Source organism: Salvelinus sp. IW2-2015, linkage group LG4q.1:29, assembly GCF_002910315.2.
Source record: "Salvelinus sp. IW2-2015 linkage group LG4q.1:29, ASM291031v2, whole genome shotgun sequence".
Lineage (NCBI taxonomy): Eukaryota > Metazoa > Chordata > Actinopteri > Salmoniformes > Salmonidae > Salvelinus > Salvelinus sp. IW2-2015.
The window spans coordinates 20,544,109-20,564,609 of record NC_036842.1 but is presented as its reverse complement, the minus strand read 5'-3'; the positions used below and the strand labels follow the sequence as shown (position 1 = coordinate 20,564,609).

At 45.3% G+C, this 20,501-nt stretch overlaps 1 protein-coding gene across 1 annotated transcript in view; it reads left to right on the top strand.

Annotated features, from left to right (window-relative positions):
• The window catches only part of LOC111961615 (mediator of RNA polymerase II transcription subunit 13-like), a 106,973-nt gene that overhangs the window by 20,813 nt on the left and 65,659 nt on the right, over positions 1-20,501 (top strand).

Sequence of the window (20,501 nt, the reverse complement as noted above, 5' to 3'; positions counted from 1 at the left end):
AGCGTTGTGCGGTGTGATGTACTGTGTTGTGTTGTGTAGCATTGTGCTGGCTCAGGAGAGTATGTGATGAAGCACACAGTAACAGACTACCTAAGTGGATTTGTCTTGCCGTTGTTCGGATCCTTGCGTGTCTGTGTGTGTGCATTACCCAAAGATATCTCACCCGAAAGAGTGCCACTGTCAGCACTATCGCCTCTATTTATAGAAGCATTTGCATTATCTGGCTGCACATGTGCAGCAGGGAACCCTAGCTTATTGACTAAGCCAGGGGAAGAGAGTGAAAAGAGAGGGAACGAGAGGAAGGAGAGAAGCATTGGTTTATGGAAAGGTTTGGGTAGTATAGCGGAGAGAGGGGAGAAGGTAGAGGAGAGGAGTACAGAGTAAAGCAGAAGAGAGAGGAGAGGAGTACAGAGTAAAGCAGAAGAGAGAGGAGAGGAGAGGAGTACAGAGTAAAGCAGAAGAGAGAGGAGAGGAGAGGAGTACAGAGTAAAGCAGAAGAGAGAGGAGAGGAGAGGAGTACAGAGTAAAGCAGAAGAGAGAGGAGAGGAGAGGAGWASAGAGMAAAGRAGAAGAGAGAGGAGAGGAGAGGAGAGGAGTACAGAGTAAAGCAGAAGAGAGAGGAGAGGAGGAAAGGAGGAAGGGGAAGACAGAGGGTGGTGTGGTGGAGAGTTATAGATGTGATGAGAAGACAGGAGCAGATAGAAGATTCATCCCTCTTTCTCTTCTTCATGAAAGGTGACATGAATGAACGGTGATGCCTTTGTATGGATCAACGTCGCTGGATTTTGTTAAGGAGTTCGTTTAACTTGTTTGGGTGTGTGTCTTCCCTGCTGTGGTGGGAAACGGACTGTACATAATGAAATCACAGATTTATAACCTCTGCTGTTTCCATTGTTGTTGTTGGCTATTTCAACACTAGGAAGTGAGTTTATTTTGAGATACTCATTATCCCGGAGATATTGATAGACAACGCTTCAGTGAAAGAAAAATTCCGAAAGTGTGTCCATCTTGGAAAAGTAGTGAAATGCATTAATATGTGCAAAGTTACAGCTATTGATATTTATGAGCATCTGGAATGTTAATAAGAATTTCTTGTGATCCTCTTGACATGCCCAATTAAACAAAGGATATGTTGTTTCAGGAGGACTGTTTATAAAATCATCAAAAGCCACAGAGAGAAACATTCACTCTGCATCACATTATGATAATATTCTTCACAACATGTCACACGTCTACTCTCTTTTACAATATTTGCCTTGAGTGAGCCTTATTAATAATAGTAGACAATACAGCACTTTAGAAGTGAGAAATGAATCGCTAATTAAGGGGTAGATTCATTCTTTGCTAGTTAATTTGCCGTTATAATGTGGAATCTGTTAAAGTGTGTGATGGGGGACTGGAAGAACAATGTCCCTGTTGGTATCCGAGGGGGGAATCATATCCCTGTTTCTCTAGGGCTGCAGTGACCTCTCTCTCTCGCTCTCTCTCTCTCTCTCCACACAGTCTCTCTCTCCTGTCTCTCCTGTCTCTCTTCTCTCTCTCTCTCTCTCTCTCTCTCTCTCTCTCTCTCTCTCTCTCTCTCTCTCTCTCTCTCTCTCTCTCTCTCTCTCTGAGGCTGGGCCAACGCCTGATCCGGAGATTACATAAAGCAACAGCATCTATGTATCTGATGCATTTAATGAAATGAGATGGAATGCTGAGAGGAGGAGGAGGACAGCATGAGGTTAGTCCACTAATCTCCAGGCTTGTCGTTCCTCGCCACTGGGCCACACTCATCGATTCTCGTCATTGGCCAAAATAGTGTATGCAGGAGAAAACACTGTGGTGCTGCTGCTGATTGCATAACCTCTGTAGGATTTCACTGCTGCTAATGTCTCTCTACTGCTGCAGAGGCAGTCCACCAGCGCAGTGGTTGCTCTTAGCAGGGGATGCCTGTGTCCTCTCTCTGTGTCTGTGTGTGTGTTTTATGGCAGGGAGCAGGGAGGGAAGGCAGGGCTTCCTGCTTATCAGATGAAGCGTGGGAGAAAATAAAGCGGAGGTTTTAGGTGTGTGACGAACGGTCAGTGCAGAGCGTAGGACTGCTATACTGTGGCCTCCGTTACCAAGAGATCCAGTCCACCTCACTCGGTCACTCACAAACCAAACATACTTACCCCCTTCATCCCTCCAATCCTCTGAATCAGCTCTGAACTCAAGGGTTTCCAGACCTTGGTTGCCCCACCATCCCCCCTCCCCTCTTCTAACCTCCTCTCCCTCTCTTCTCCCCCTGCAATTCTTCCTCCATTATTCCCTGGCATGTCTCCACACAGGGACCTCTGTGCAGCTGGCCCGGGAGACACAGGGAGCCAAAGGTCGAGGGTCTTGAATAGAGCGCAGGACAAAAACATTGTAATGGGCTGGCTGGGGACACCTCTGTCTCTGGGAGGGAGACCAGAGATAATGCTTTTGAGGGGGGAAAACTATTTAGCCCTCACGTTTTGTTACGGTTTTGTTAAAGATGAGGAGATATGGTGTAGATAAAGATGAGGAGATATGGTGTAGATAAAGATGAGGAGATATGGTGTAGATAAAGATGAGGAGATTTTAAACGGTGTAATAATGATGAGGAATATGGTTTAGGTAAAGATGAGGAGATATGGTTTAGATAAGATGAGGAGATATGGTTAGGTAAAGATGAGAGATATGGTTTAGATAAAGATGAGGAGATATGGTTTAGGTAAAGATGAGGAGATATGGTGTAGATAAAGATAGAAGATATGGTGTAGATAATGATGAGGAGATATGGTGTAGATAAAGATGAGGAGATATGGTGTAGATAAAGATAAGGAATATGGTTAGATAAGGATGAGGAGATATGGTGTAGATAAAGATGAGGAGATATGGAGAATAAAGATGAGGGAGATATGTGTAGATAATGATGAGGAGATATGGTGTAGATAAAGATGAGGAGATATGGTGTAGATAAAGAAAAGAGATATGGTGTAGATAAGATGAGGAGATATGGTGTAGATAAGAGATGAGAGATATGTGTAGATAAAGATAAGGAGATATGGTGTAGATAATGTGAGGGATATGTGGTAGATGAATGATGAGGGATATATGGTGTAGATAAAGATGAGGAGATATGGTGTAGATAAAGATGAGGAGATATGGTGTAGATAAAGATAAGGAGATATGGTGTAGATAAAGATAAGGAGATATGGTATATCTAATGATGATTTCATGAAATAATGGACATTTCCTAATCTGCCCGTTTTTTTTTACAGTGCATTATTATGCAATAATATTATGCAATATTAATTACAGTGATACCATTGCATACTGTATGTCCACATTTAGATTTTGAAGTGGTAATCAGGTTGATGATGTACTGTATTTCATGATAATGGCATTATTCATAGCTTGTATTTTCAGTATGGAATATCTGGTTTTCAGAAAACATGTAATTGACAAAAGAGCTCCAGTAATATAATTTCTCTGTTTAATCCGGGTGATGGAATCCGCCACTAGAAGGATTGACCTCTGACCTAGCCCATGGTCACTGTGTGGTGTGCAGAGAGCTGCCATTTCCCCTTGAGCACTAAGGACTGATACATACTCATTGTGAGTCAGATGTAATATGCTGTTACACCACTGCAACATTTACACAGTTTTCGCTTAAAGGAGTACATAATGGGGAATGAGGTGAATTAATATTTATTAAATTACTGGCACAAAATTTTACTCCGCATTTGAATGTTTTTATAGGGATATTAAAGTTGCCGATTATTAAGGTAATTAAGGTAATTATTAAGGTAGTGTGTTCAGGTATCAGTGTCTCAGGCTCTCTCTCTCTCTCGGCTCTGTATGCCATTGTCATTGGCTCAATGTCGAACCAGTGGAGTGTTTAAACATCATGCCCAATACATACAGCTGTGATTAGCCTCCCCTGGGTCCTAAGACCTGGTGGAATTGCCCTATATTTTCACTATCTCAATAATACTGCTTTATGAGAATCTCATATTACGTTTTTCTTTTTTGGTAGCATGGGGAGGGGGTAATCTGATCTAGAAATGGATTTTGGTGAAGTGACAGTCAGAAGTAGTTCTGGGCCTTGGGTTCTGGGTTCTGCGTGTGGAGGAGAAGTGATTTATCAGTATGTGCTGTGCCCTACCGTGTGAGTTGTGTCATGCATGAGCAGCCTGAGAGGCGGTGATGCGCTGTACTGTGAGATGAGTCACTCTGTGTCCACGAACATGCGGTCAAGACCTCATAGCACACTGACTATCTTAACCTACAGTGCTGCTACTGTAATTATTACATTTGATTCTGTGCTTATTTGATGATTAGGACTGTTTGTGTTCATTGTGGGACTGTTGCTTTTTGTGTTTTCATGACTCCCATAACCCAGTTCGCCCTGTCTGTGGGCTCTGCTTTGCCATACCTTGAACTCACATTGTAATATCTGATCCCCTTCACTGGTCTAGATTCAGATTTGTTGTTTACCTCATAATGGTTGACAATGGTACTGTGGTGTGTAGATCAGTTTTCAAGGTGAAGTCTGATAAGAATGAGGGTCTTTGGAAGGTACACTGTATGTCAACATGGTGGGCTCCACTGTGTTGGAGGCTCTGGCAGCATGTTGAAGGGCACTATGACCTGATGGTTGATGTTGAGCACCAATCAGTGCTGCTCCTGTTCCTCCACCTGAACAGCATGTGGCCAAGGTGAATGGAGGGGGGGAGAGGAACTTAAGGATTCACCTCATCATGTCAGGATCAGGAGCCACATCAGCGTATTCACTCAGGTGTCATGAATGTGGAAAGAACATGCAACACGTTATTGAATTAGTGCAGTTAGGCTGCTGTAACTTTAACCAAATGCGTATTCTCAAATTCATCCCAATTGTATAAACACTGTAGTAGAGACTACGCTTTTCATTATCTGACTAAAACACTTCTTCCAGGCTTATCCGGTGTATTTTTATTTGCCCACCAGTAATGAGAGCAAATGAAGAAAGTAGCAAATGGAAAGGTGTTGATAAAGAAAAGGATTGTTATCAGCAGGATGGGATGGCGTAACAAAGATCTTAACACAACAAGTGGATTAGACTGACAATTCTAAGGAAAATGATCAATGATAACGAAATAAAGAGAGAGATGGCTGGCGGCTTCTCATTCACAACAACAGCATGGAAAGCCGTGCCAGATAGCAGACAGAAACGTGTCCTCTGTCAGAGCAGAGCGCTGGAGCTAGGGGCTATGGACCTCAGGAGAGAGCTGCCTGCAATGCTTTGTGAAACCCCAGGGGCTGTGTGTGTGTGTTTGCTTGTGTGTGTGTGTGTGTGTGTGTGTGTGTGTGTGTGTGTGTGTGTGTGTGTGTGTGTGTGTGTGTGTGTGTGTGTGTGTGTGTGTGTGTGTGTGTGTGTGTGTGTGTGTGTAATTGGCAGGAGTTTCTGTGCTGCCAGAGGTCATAAGGTTCCCAGTTAATTGTTCTCTGAAATAAACGATGCCAAATTTGTGTGTGTACTTGAGTGTTGGAGGAAGGATGACCTCTGCCTCCACCTGTCCTGTCTCACTGTGATCACATAATCTTCTGTGTTCAGTCTGTACTGTACCAAGGTCCTGCCCACTGCTGTCCACTGCTGCCCACTGCCCACCACCTGCTCCACTTGCCGGGAATGGCATTAGATTAGTGCATATGATTATCATGGCCATATATATCTTTATATGGCTATAATTTTCAGTGCTGGCTAAGATTCTACTAGTAGTTTTATTTTGTTGCTGCCGTCCTGGTCTCCCTTGAAAAATTGATTTTTCATCTGTATTTATAAAGGACAATAAATACAACATAAGGTTTGTGTTATTTCTCATTGATGAAAAAATATTCACTTTAATGTACCCAACTAGTGTCTGATTAAATGTTAAAGTTGTTTCAGATGAAGACCATACACAGTATGGAGGTGTCGCGCCCTGACCGTAGAGATCCTTTTTATGTCTCTATTTTGGTTTGGGGTGGGTTGGGGTGGGCATTCTATGTTTTGTGTTCTATGTTTTGTATTTCTTTGTTGTTTGGCCGGGTGTGGTTCTCAATCAGAGGCAGCTGTCTATCGTTGTCTCTGATTGAGAACCATACTTAGGTACCTCTTGCCCACATGGGTTTTGTGGGTAGTTGTTTTCTGTCTTTGTGTCTGCACCAGACAGAACTGTTTCGTGTTGGTCTATTTTTGTTATTTTGTCTTAGTGTTCTGAGTTAAAATAAATATAATGAACACGTACCACGCTGCACCTTGGTCCGATCCTTCTCATTCCAACGACAACCGTTACAGGAGGGCTCTCAACGTTGTTGCAACGTTGGGATGTACAAGCATTGCTCATGTGTCTATGGACAGAAAGAAGTGTCATCATCTAATGAGTCCATTACCGTTCTGTTCTTTTCTCCCCCCTCCTTTCTCTGCCAATCCTGCTGTCTGAGACACAGCCATTGTTTCAGTGATCTCACTGCCATACATCATGTGCTGAATATAGCTCCTTGAGCAAATCAATGATCGAAATAAAGAGAGAACGAACGAATGGAGGGCGGAATAAAAACACTGGGCTCTTCCCTTTTGCCAGTTTTCTATTTTTCTTCCCCTCAATGTGTTCTTTTGTCTTTCCATCTACAAGTTGTGACCCAGTTGAATGTTATAGACAGCTGCTGGGAGATGTGACCTAGGCATTATCGAGTGAAATGCCAGACAGTGTTGCTTTCCCCCTCCTAGTCATAGTGGGCTGGACTTTACCTGCCTGCAGTGCACACATATCCAAGGTGGGTTTTGATGTCCCTAAACAAATTATATTCAGTCTAAACACTGTTAACAGATCTTGTCTGGAACCACATTGAATGTTTAACGGGGAATGGTGTGTCTGTGCTTTGGCAGGATATCCTGTTCATGTTTCTGACTGGGGCCTGATAAGGTGTGTGTGGGAGAGTGTTTTCAGAGAAGTGTTGTTGTGCTGTTAGGAAAGCGTTAGTGAAGGTAGAGATGTGAAGAGGGGTGGAGGTTGGATGAAAGAGACAAGGTCAACAAGGCAGTAGAAGTAATGGGTCAACCCCAGGAAGGGGCTGAACGACCTGGAACTACTGCTGCAGTATGGGCTGGAAAGAAACATATTCAGGATATACAATATCTTATGGAAAATGACCACTGTTTGGCAAATGTCCATCAGTGGAAAACTCTCGTAATTCAATCTCCAGCCCTGTTTCTAGAACTGTATTTGAATATCGATGACATGTACTTAAATTGTTAACTTTGTGCTTTGCTAGTTTATGCCGAGAAATGAAACTGAAACCAAATTTGAGAGCGAGAGAAAGGCCCAGGGATTTTAGTTCTGTATCTATTCATGATAAATCATTTAATTTGGCATTATACACATCAATGACTGACATTCTGTGTCATTGCGTTTCAACAGAGCTCCTTCAATTGTTACAGTCTAAAACCCGCCTAGACCTTAGAAACCCTGTAGTATTCTGTAGTATAATTTTAGTCCGTGTAACTCCTCAACCCCCTCAGTACCTGCAGACCCCTTGAGTCACCAGTAGATGTATTACTCCATTTTGTTACTCTGGAGCCGAGGGGATCCCAGCGAGAGACTAGAACCTTTCATCTGATTTTAGTACATGCCTTGATGAAGTATTGGCTGTTCTGTGTCAATGAGTTTTACCTGGCATCCATCCGTGTGTGGGCGTCTCTGCCTGCCGATCACCCCTTTCAGCCCTCCATTCAAGCTTGCGTTCTTTCAGGCTTTCTTTCCCCTCCTCCTTTGTTCTTTGATTTTCTGTGATGTTATGGCATTAAGCGACAGGGTACTCTGAACAGGGAACCCTCACAACATTTAACAACATGGCCATGTTTGTTCCTGGAGGTTGACTCAAACGGCAGTGACTGTGAGGGGAGCTACAGAACAGAACAGGTATGAATAATACCCTGTGTTTGTGCCTGAATTGTGAACTAGGTCGCTCCCTGACATATGTCACAATGGGACTTTGAGCGAGAAGTCATGTAGAAAAGGAAACTACGGATAATTGTCCCCAACAAACAGAACCTGTGGAGATAATTGAGAGCCCCCTGAAGGAATGCACGCTGCCGAGAGGAGTGAGTATGCTGCCTACAGCTTCAGACTTTTTACAGTTTGGCCTTGGCTGGTGAAACAGTGAGTCACATGTGGAAATTAAGATTCCATGACAGCAAAAAAAGACAGAGTGAGAGGGGGGAGGGGTGGAGAGGGAGGAGAGAGAGGAGGGACGGAAGGGGAGAGACAGATGGGTAAGAGAGAGGGAGGAGGGGAGAGAGAGAAGAGAAAAGCAGGGAGTGAAAAGAGCAGGACAAGTGGAGGAAAAACAGCCTCAGTGATGTTTATTTGTACGTAAATTTACGAGGAGGGACTGAGTGTTTCTGATTTTCTCCCCCTCCTCTCGCAGGCTGCACTGTGACCCCATGACTCAGAGTTGTGTGTGTGTGTGTGTCTGTGTGTGTGTGTGTGTGTGTCTGTGTGTGTGTGTGTGAGAGAGAGAGAGAGAGAGAGCGAGAGAGAGAGAGAGAAGTGTGTGATGACGAGGTAGAGGGAAGACGGTTCCCAGCTGCACAGAGGGAGGAGTGTACATTTCCCCTCCGCAAGCTTTCGGTTTTGAAAGAAAAGCCACCAACTGAAAGAAAGAGGGCTTTGTGTGTGTGTGTGTGTGTGTGTGTGTGTGTGTGTGTGTGTGTGTGTGTGTGTGTGTGTGTGTGTGTGTGTGTGTGTGTGTGTGTGTGTGTGTGTGTGTGTGTGTGGTGTGTGTGTGTGTGTGTGTTGTGTGTGTGTGTGGAGAGAGAGAGGAAGCAGAGAGTGCAAATTGGGATTGGGTAAAAAGGAGAGGAAAAGAGGGGAGGAGAGAGGCAGAGAAGGGGGAGGAGAGAGGCAGAGAAGGGGGAGGAGAGGCGGGACAGACAGACTGAGAAAGGAGCTGCTGGTCTGCCAGTGGCAGGATTGAAGTATGTGTGGTTGGGCCCATGTTTACAGTACTTGCTGTACTTTGTTGTTCTATTTTCTCTTTCCATGCTCTGTCCTAGAGAGGAGAGATTGCCAATCTAGAGAACCCTTTTTTATGTCTCTCCAAAAAATGCCTAATCTGACAGCAGAGGAACACATCGAGAATGTGTGTGTGTGTGGGGACACACACACACGGGATCGAGTTTGGGAAACCCTGAAATAGAACAGACTTCTGAGTGATCTGTCTTCCGTTTAATGTGTAATTTCAATGAATAAATCGACTGTTGTTCACATTTCATACTTTTTAAATTAATGTTACAATTGAATGCCCTAATTATGACTTCAAATTGTAGACTGTACAAATCTTATTGGAGTCCTAACATTCTGGTACGTACTGTCATTTTCAGATTTCTGTATATCATCTCATGCCTCTTCATACATTTTACATTGCCAGAGATACACAATCAATGCATTTGTGTATGACTATTCTATTGATGTCTCTCTCCTTCACTGCTTTTTCTAGACTCCACCTGCCTAGTGGACATAACTCCTCAGCCAGAATGTCCCATAAGAAAGAACTCCATTGATTTCTCCCCACAAATCAATATCAATGGGTTATCACATAATAAAAACGACTATTCTATTGCAATAATATCACCAGCAACTATTCTACCGTATCAGGCTATTCCCTCAAATATACTGCAGTAATGTATTAATAAATACAGTAATTACCATAAAGTATATCATTAACACCACTGGATAGTGAAAACCAACACACTCTGAGGTTTTATAAGTGTGTAATCAGTGATGCTTTTTAATAGTCAAACAATGATAAATGGGTACTTTATTCTTTTCCTTTTTGCATTCTGCAAAGGGTGGCAATCTAAGCGTTATCTTGAATGTGACTGCATACCATCGACTGTTGCTATACCAGCTGAATCACTCAGCTGTTCATTTTACACCTTAACTCCAATGAGCAGCCAGAACACATTCACCTGGAAAACAGTGGTAGACAGGCCCCGTCATTCCTTGACTGTATTGTTGCTGCAGAGCATTAATAGGTGTGTTACAGTGCAAGGTTAATGTGAGTGCAGCAGCGAGATCTAGGGGGACCTGTGCTGTTCGGGGAGGTCTATCTGTTGACTGGCCTGGGTCTGGGCTGTGAACATGCTGTGTGTCTGAGTGGATCCTGTCCAGGGGCCAGCTCTCCTCTTCTCTGCTGGTGCTCCGCTCTGCTCCCATCCACTCTGCTGGGAATGAGGGGGAGTCTTGGCAAGAGGATATTACAGCCCCCCCTCTTTCCCTCTTTCTCTCCCTCTCTTTCTCTGTGTTTGTCTCTCAATCCCCCCCCCCTCTCCCTTTCTCTCTCTCTGGATTTCTCTATCCCCCTCTCTCTCTCCTCTTGGCTGAGTTCTCTTGTCCAGCTCCACCCAGCCCCTCTAGTGGAGAGAGACAGACACAGGAACAGGGGATACCTGTGGAATCACTAACCTCTGTGGCTGCTCTGGTGCCCTGCCTGGGTAACACCTCAAGGCCCTTTGGGAGGTAATGAAGTAATGAAGTGGCCCCAGGAAAGTCAATGTAGAGGGAGAACGAGCTTTCCATCACATTGGACTGCAGAACAATAGATGGGGCTGTGTAGCCTAATAGTGTTTATTATTTTAAAATTATTTTCACTTTATCTTTCATGACATTTGTTCTACCCTTTATCATTAGTAATGTTTATTATCATCACCCTGTGCTCCCAAAATCAACCATACATATGAATATTCATCCTTTTTGGATTTACATAGTAGTTACACAGATGCAATATTTACATGGTATTAATGTTGCATGTGGACACAAGACTTGTGGCAGTACACACCACTCTTGGGATGTAGACATGAAGCCATTGCATTATGAACATAGCCAACCTTTGTAATAGGAGGCAACATGTGTTATTACTGTGGTACTCCTGGAGCATCAGGTCTGTGCATGTGCATTATCATCAGGTCTGTGCATGTCCATTATCATCAGGTCTGTGCATGTCCATTATCAGGTTTGTGCATGTCCATTATCATCAGGTATGTGCATGTGCATTATCATCAGGTATGTGCATGTCCATTATCATCAGGTCTGTGCGTGTGCATTATCATCAGGTCTATACATGTGCATTATCATCAGGTCTGTGCATGTGCATTATCATCAGGTCTGTGCATGTCCATTAGTGCCTTAGGACAAGAGCTTGAATCCAGGTACTTAACGTGTGTCTGGAATGTGAAGCTGAGTGGATGTTGAAGAAAGCATCACTTCACTCTGCAAAACAACGTTGGATATGAAGAGTCTGACTAAGGCCAACTGAGGCTGTGATATGGTCCAGATGGTATTCCACACAAAAGAAGCCCACTTAACTTTCACACTTCACATGTAGTCCCTCCAGAGCACATGAGCCAAATGTTAAACACAATATGTTCATGTTTAAATACTTAAATTGCATCCGTTTTTCCTCCCTGTTGGACCCTTTTGGCAATGAGCACAGTCTTCCCATAGCAAAGGTCAAAGTAACACCTTCTTTTAATTCTATTTGATTGGTTCCTGGTCTGAGCAGGCATCAGCAGGCCCTGTGTGTGTGTGTGTGTGTTTGTGTGTGTTAGAGAGTTGACTGACTGGATTGAGTGAGAAAACAGTGAATTAGATCCAGAGCAGTCATTGAGGTGTGCTAGTCTGAAGACTCCCCTGACTTGTTATTTCATGTCTAACGGCATGATGGGACTTTGATTGAGTACCATTGACTTTCTACTGTGCATCCTTCTGTGAGTGTGTGTGTGTGTGTGTGTGTGTGTGTGTGTGTGTGTGTGTGTGTGTGTGTGGTGTGTGTGTGGTGTGTGTGTGTGTGTGTGTGTGTGTGTGTGTGTGTGTGTGTGTGTGTGTGTGTGTGTGTTTGTGTGTACGTTCTTGCATGCGTGTCAGTGTGTGTTTCGGGGGAGTATGACGTGTCTGTCGGGGACCATGAACATTCCTGAATTGACTGGGAATGGTGGAACTGGGACTGGGGACTTGCTCCAACCCTGATCCACCATGATAATGGATGTGAATGTGTTTCCATTGACCTGTGGTGTGCTGACAGCCACACGTTTGGTATTTTAAGCCTGATCTTTTTGTCGTGCGGTTAATTGGCTTGCCAGCCATCATTTTCACATTGCAGTCCCAGTGGTTAGCTAGAGAGTGTGAGAAGTCTTCACTGCTGTCTGCCAGCTTGGAGGGCCCTCTCCATCATGTCTTGGTGGTCTCGTACTAGCTAATATAGTATGTTAATGGTTACATATTAAATAGTGTGGTAGTTGTTATATATTGCTATATATACATATATTCTAAATATAATACAATAATGTAATCTTTCAATACATTACTGATGTTCTATTTATTATTCGGACAATATTGCTTGTCACAGAAGGCTCTATATGGTATGCATTATATTGTGTGTACAAGTGGTATGGTGTATAAAGGGTTGGTAGCCTTGTAGTGGTGTGTTTAACCTGGTATTAAAGGAGAAGAATACAAGGCAGCAGGTCAGTGACCCTCTGGGCTCCACTACAGCCCATCATTATATCCTGCTTGACCCAACAACAACAAAGTTCAAAGCTGGTTGTTGCGTTTTCCAGTAAATAAATCATTGCAACATAAATGCTTGTCTTGTATTGGTGACGTCCATAGCACTTTATTTTCTAGTTATAATGACATAATATGTAAGAATCAGTTTAATGTTCCTCGTCAATCAAGGCAAGCGTTTATGTTGCATTGATTTATTTACTGGAAAAAGTCTAAATTCACACTCAACACCCAGCTCTAAAGGAAATTGGGTCACTCTCAGACGGTGTGTGTGTGTGTGTGTGTGTGTGTATGTCTGTTTTGTGATCTGTGCTGAGCTGGGACAGAGAAGATAAGTGACTGTCAAATGATGTAACCGTGTTAGATAACTCTGTTGGCTTTTCTCTTAAACATGGTGGAAATCAGATCGTATCTGAGAGGATTGATATTTGGCAGCTGTTGAATGAATTAGGCATGTGTTGTTCATGTTGAGTACCGCAAAAAATGACAATTCTTTAAATTGTGTGCGCTTGTGCACACACGCATTGTGCACACACGCATTGGTTTGTATTTGATGGGTCTTTCCTCTTGCCTGATAGGTCTCCCATGCCAGCTTTTATGCACATAAGACAAGAACATGCTCGACAAACCTCTTGTTCCTCCATGCTACTTGTTTGATCAGAGACAGCAGCCACCCCCTTCACCCTCAGCGCTGACCCCTGTTCAGGAGGGGAAAGCCAGGGGTTGTGTGTAATGTGACTCCCCCTGGTCCAGAATGGTGGCGTGTGGCTCTGAGTAGCGGGAGGGAACAGACCCCCTCCATTTCTCCTCTCCACTGCCTGACTGACTCACTCACACAACTATGTGAGAGCTCTGGCTCGCTCCCCTAATTGACTCCAGATTTCCCCCTCTTTTCCTCCCTCTTTTCCCTCCTTTTCCTCCTCCTCCTCCTCTGTCCATCCTCCTTTACTCTGGGTCTCTGTGCATGATGTATGTGTGTGTGTGTGTGTGTGTGCAGGATCTTTGTCTGGGGCGCCCACCCTATCCTTCTGTAGGCTTCAAAGGCAGGGTGAGTGAGTGGGGAGAGAGAGGGGAGGGGAGGGCGCTGGTATTTCCATGTGTCGTGAAAGGTCTTGACTGTGGGCCGAGCCTGACAGATGAGACAGCCCTTGTAGTGGCGGAACGGTACAGAACAGAATGAAGCAATCCCTTCCATTTTCCTGGAGCTCCACTTTAAGCAGTCACCCCTCTGGTACCTCCTTAAGTATTCTCCCTATGCTGTTTCCTCCTAGGTCGGAACCAGAAAATGTCCATCTGAATGATTCCTATCAAAACGATGTTGTTTATAATAAAACGATTTAGCGAGCCTCAATAGCTACATAACTGTTTGGGAATGACAGCATAGCTGTGGGTTATCCCATTTCAGGAAAACTTTTAGAAACGTTAAGAACTTCTACATTAAACTCCAAACATGGTAGAGGAAAGTTTATTTATTTTTTTTACATTGAATCGGGGCAGCGTTGTGGAGTGTCACAGAAACGTTCTGACAAGGAGGAGGAGGAAGAAGAGAGAGAGAGAGAGGGAGAGAGAGGGAGAGAGAGGGAGAGAGAGGGAGAGAGAAGAGAGCAGAGAAGAGAGAGGAGAGAGAGAGGAGAGAGGAGAGAGAGAGGAGAGAGGAGAGGGAGAAAGGGAGAGAGAGAGAGGAGAGAGAGAGAGAGAGAGAGAGAGAGAGAGAGAGGAGAGAGAGGGAGAGGCGTTGTTGCAAATGCTTTTGAGAAAAGCTGGCATTCGCAGGCAAACAACGCTGGGGGACTAGCCAGAGAGAACAGATTGCTCACAGGAGCGCTGCTAGCCTGTTTCTGTGGAGGGAGAGGGGGGAGAAAGCGAGATGAGAGATATGAGAGGGCAACTTTTGCTGGGGGGGGGGGGGGGGGCGGCGGGGGGGGGGGGGGGGCGGTGGTCTATGCTTTGCAGCTGCACCTCATGTTGTAGTGTTCGATGTCAGAGACGGAGGCTGAGTGTGTGTGTGTGTAGTGTGTGTGTGGTGGGGGGTTGAGGTGTTGCTGAAGGATGCCCCCTGACCCCTGAGGGGGTGGGCCTCAGTTCCCCCTGTCTTGAACCCTGTGACATGTGAGGGGCCGTGGGCAGAGTGTCCGCCACCCCAGTCATCTGGACAGTCAATACCGTCAAACTGCCCTTCATCTCCTCACAGAACTAGTCAATCAATCAATCAAATGTATTTATTAAGCCCTTTTTACATAAGCCGATGTCATAAAGTGCTGTACAGAAACCCAGCCTAAAACCCCAAACAGCAAGCGATGCAGATGTAGAAGCAGTCCAATATGTGTCATTAGTACTCCAAACACTCCCATCTGAACCAAACACACGTGTTATTGGTGTTTAAAAGGAGCTGCGTCTGAGCTAAAGAGAGAGGGAGAGAAATAAAAGATAAAGAGAGATAGTGTGTGTCTTCGTTTGCCGAGACTCTGGGGGAAAGCCGGGTGAGAGCTCAAATCCCCAGTTAATTCCCGTTGGAAATTAAAAAGCAAAGTGGTGGATTCTGGAGGCCCAACGGATCTCAGTGACGTTGTTGTCGTCAGCGCTCCTGGCCGTGTGCCAGCAGCCACTGCTTTCTGACCCTCCTCTGTCAGGGGAGCAGCGCTCTGTTTGCTCTACACTCAATTGTTTGCTGGTTTAGGCCTCGCTGCTGTTGAGCTCAGTGTTTAAGAGCTGGTGGATCGCACACCGGAGTGTAGTGGGAGTTCCTCTCTTCTTCTTCTCTCTGCCTCTCCTTCTCTCCCTCCGTCTACAGGGCCATCCAGAACCATTTACATCCACCCCCCCATCTTTTGGCCAGCTTTGCTTTGCGCTGTCTCCTTTTTTTAAGCGGTTGTCTAGTGCTTGTTACATCACTGGGCTGTAGTGTAGCCAGTGACCCAGGGCCGCTGCAAAAGGGATATACAGTCACCACATACATGTTGGTGTCCTGCCTCTAAAGTGTTCCAACACTGTTCACCACTTTGGAATTTAAAGCCATGGACCCCATTGTAATGCTAACCCCAACCCTAACTTGTAGTACATTTCGCCATGTCTTTTTATAATCTCATGTAACACTGACAAGTTACTTAGTACCAAGTTAGTCAGTATCAAGTTAGTCAGTACCAAGTTAGTCAGTACCAAGTTAGTCAGTACAGGCTCAAATAGACATGACGTGTGGATTAATTGTCATATACAACCAGAAATGAGAGATCCTACTCTGCTTCATTTTATCTGCTTGATACACTCATTTGGAATGGAGCCTCAGTGGTCACACATCATCAGACCTTAACATCCGTTAAAGTTAGGAGATGTTGAGCATCCAATGAGATTATTATACAGAGCTGTGAAGTCAAAACCCCTGCATGGGTCTTTATCCCAGGGATGTGATCAGAGAACATTACACACCTGCCAGTATGCATTGTCTGCTTACATGTGGGAACTCTAGATACTCCCTCCACACACACATGCACACACACACACATCATGGCGCGGTGTGTACTGCCCCATTACCCTTCCTGGTAATCTGCTCTAATGGCGTTGTCAGCCCATTAGTGAACGAGGGGTCTCACACTGACACGCCCACCCATGAGATATGAGCCTCTCCCTCTATCTCTTCATTCTCTCTCTCTCTCTCTCTCTCTCTCTCTCTCTCTCTCCTCCCTCCTGCATCTGTTTAGACCTACAGTAGTGTAAGGCAGGTCATTAATAAAGCTGCTGTGTGTCTTGCACACTCACGCACACACACACGCACGTCTATTCCCAGCCAGAGACATAGACAGACACACCGCCAGACGCTGGCTTTATCGATCCAAGAAAAATGAGTGCAGGAGAGAAGAGAGACAGAGAGAGCACACCTCCCCAATCCCCACCTCCCTTTTCTTTTGCTCTAGGAAACAGCCTAATAGTGGTCACTCTCTCTCTCTCTCTCTCTCTCTCTCTCTCTCTCTCTCTCTGTCTCTCTCTCTCTCTCTCTCTCTCTCTCTCTCTCTCTCTCTCTCTCTCTCTCTCTCTCTCTCTCTCTCTCTCTCTCTCTCTCTCTCTCTCTCTCTCTCTGATCAATAGCATCTTTGTGTGTAGTAGTCTGTGACCATTGGACACTCCCCCTAGTGACGGTGTTTAGCTAATGCAGTGGGCCAGGCAAGGAGGGGGAGAGGAAGATAGAGTGGGAGATTGAGGACAGAGGGGCAGGAGAGTGAAGGAGAGGTAGAGAAATAGGAAGAGGGAAAGAGTGGAAGGGGGAGATAGATGCAATGGTAGAGGGGAAGGGAGAAACGAGAGAGAGATCGAGAAAGAGAGAGACAGAGTGTGAGAGAGACAGAAAGAGAGTGAGAGAGAGAGTGAGAGAGATGGTGAGAGTTGCTGCGACCCAGTTCCATCACAGCTTATTTGTGTTTGAGCAGAGCAGCATTGTGGTGACAGGGGCGGGACATATGAAATAAACATGTGTTTGCCCTGGAAGTGAAGCCATCACAAACTGTAGCAGCACGTATTCACTACACATAACATACCCTCATATGTGTACACACACATGCATGCATGGATCGGTGGCATACCACAAGGTCTAAACAAGCCCCCCCATTGGGTGCTCACATGCTATTCTACACATTTTGCAATGAGGCTGAGATTATTTAGCATTTTTAAAGCTACTTTCCTGCAATTGTACACATATTGCCATGGGGCAGAGAGAAAAATGTGCAGTTTTATAGCTAATCTCATGCTATTCTACACATTTTGCAATGAGGCTGAAATGTAGCTGTTTATGTCACTTAAGAACACATTCTTATTTACAATGACGGCCTACTGAGCATTCTACACATTTTGCCATGGGTTAGAGAGAAACATTAGCAGTTTCATAGCTAATCTCGTGCTATTCTTGTCAGGTGTCAATGTGCAGCGGTTAGGACGGAGTCAGGCGCAGGACACAGAACTGAGTAAAAGACGTACTTACTCGAAAAGAAACAACAAAATTTCCATGCAGGGAAAAACACACCAGCTCACAGAAGTCTTGAACACTAAACAAAGAACAAACACGCACAAAACCATGTGGGAACTTGAGGGTTAAATAGGGAATAAATATTATCGTAATGGGAACCAGGTGTGTACAATCAAGACAAAACAAATGGAAAAAGAATCGTAGATCGGTGGCAGCTAGAAAGCCGGTGACGACGACCGCCGAACGCCGCCCGAGCAAGGAGAGTCACCAACTTCGGCGGAAGTCGTGACAATTCTACACATTTTGCAAAGAGGAAGAGAGAATGTTGCATATTTAAATACCTTTCCTGCAATTCTACTCAAATGGTGATGGGGCAGAGAGAAAAATGTGGTGTATGCTTTTCTACACATATTGGCATTGAGGAGTACACCACATCAGTCACTGGCTTCATCAATCACTGGCTTCATCAATAAGTGCATCAATGACGTCGTCCCCACAGTGACTGCACGTACATACCCCAACCAGAATCCATGGATTACAGGCAACATTCGCACTGAGCTAAAGGGTAGAGCTGCCACTTTAAAGTAGCGGAACTCTAACCCGCAAGCTTATAAGAAATCCCGCTATGCCCTCCGACGAACCATCAAACAGGCAAAGAGTCAATACAGGACTAAGATTGAATCGTACTACACTGGCTCTGACACACGTCGGATGTGGCAGGGCTTGCAAACTATTACAGACTACAAAGGGAAGCACAGCCGAGAGCTGCCCAGTGACACGAGCCTACCAGACGAGCTAAATAACTTCTATGCTCGCGTTGAGGCAAGTAACACTGAAACATGCATGAGAGCATCAGCTGTTCCAGGCGACTGTGTGATCACGCTCTCCGCAGCCGATGTGAGTAAGACCTTTAAACAGGTCAACATTCACAAGGCCGCAGGGCCAGATGGATTACCAGGACGTGTACTCCGAGCATGCGCTGACCAACTGGCAAGAGTCTTCACTGACATTTTCAACCTCTCCCTGCCTGAGTCTGTAATACCAACATGTTTCAAGCAGAACACCATAGTCCCTGTGCCGAAGAACACTAAGGTAACCTGCCTAAATGACTACCGACCCGTAGCACTCACATCTGTAGCCATGAAATGCTTTGAAAGGCTGGCCATGGCTCACATCAACACCATTATCCCAGAAACCCGAGACCCACTCCAATTTGCATACCGCACCAACAGATCCACAGATGATGCAATCTCTATTGCACTCCACACTGCCCTTTCCCACCTTCACAAAAGGAACACCTATGTGAGAATGCTATTCATTGACTACAGCTCAGCGTTCAACACCATAGTGCCCTCAAAGCTCATCACTAAGCTAAGGACCCTGGGACTAAACACCTCCCTCTGCAACTGGATCCTGGACTTCCTGACGGGCCGCCCCCAGGTGGTAAGGGTAGGTAACAACACATCTGCCACGCTGATCCTCAACACGGGGGCCGCTCAGGGGTGCGTGCTCAGTCCCCTCCGGTTCTCCCTGTTCAGTCATGACTGCACGGCCAGGCACGACTCCAACACCATCATTAAGTTTGCCGCTGACACAACAGTGGTAGGCCTGATCACCGACAACGATGAGACAGCCTATAGGGAGGAGGTCAGAGACCTGACCGTGTGGTGCCAGGACAACAACTTCTCCCTCAACGTGATCAAGACAAAGGAGATGATTGTGGACAACAGAAAAAGGAGGACCGAGCACGCCCTCATTCTCATCGACGAGGCTGTAGTGGAGCAGGTTGAGAGCTTCAAGTTTCTTGGCGTCCACATCACCAACAAACTAACATGGTCCAAGCACACCAACAGTCGTGAAGAGGGCACGACAAAACCTATTCCCCCTCAGGAGACTAAAAAGATTTGGCATGGGTCCTCAGATCCTCATAAGGTTTTACAGCTGCACCATCTAGAGCATCCTGACTGGCATCACTGCCTGGCATAGCAACTGCTCAGCCTCCGACTGCAAGGCACTACAGAGGGTAGTGCGTACGGCCCAGTACATCACCGGGGCCAAGCTTCCTGCCATCCAGGACCTCTATCCTAAAAATTGTCAAAGACTCCAGCCATCCTAGTCATAGACTGTTCTCTTTCTACCGCACAGCAAGCGGTACTGGAGAGCCAAGTCTAGGTCCAAGAGGCTTCTAAACAGCTTCTACCCCCAAACCATAAGACTCGTAAACATATGATCAAATGGCTACCCAGACTATTTGTATTGCCCCCCCCCCCCCCACCAGGCTGCTACTCTCTATTATTATCTGTGCATAGTCACTTTAATAACTCTACCTACACGTACATATTACCTCAATTACCTCAACTAACCGGTGCCCCCGCACATTGACTCTGTACCCGTATCCCCTGTATATAGCCCCAATATTGTTATTTACTGCTGCTCTTTAATTAATTATTTGTTATTCTTATCTCTTACACATATTGCCATGGGGCAGAAGAAAAAATTGCAGTTGTATTGCTAAACTCATGCTATTCTACACATTTTACAATGAGGCCGAGAGAGTTTAGCATTTTTAAAGCAAATTTCCTGCAATTCTATTCATATTTGCATGGGGCAGAGAGAACATTAGCAGCTTTATAGCTAATCTCATGCTATTCTGGGGCCGGGGGCGACATCCTTATTGGGGCTGCGGGGGTTGTGTGGTACGCCAGTGGCACGGATAGACGCAAACACACAGACACACATGCAGCACACACACAAGTCCACACAACATGAATGAACCCATTCACACAGACAAGTTCACCCAGCATGATAACAAATATGTTACACACAAAACAACTCAAAGGTGCAAACGAAGCGGCACAGCTCTCATGCACATGCAAAACGTGATATCACATTTTCAGTCAGTTCAGTTCACACCCACATCTTGAACACAAAGCCTGCTTCCCTTTTCTCTCTCATTCTCCTTATCTGTGTCATCT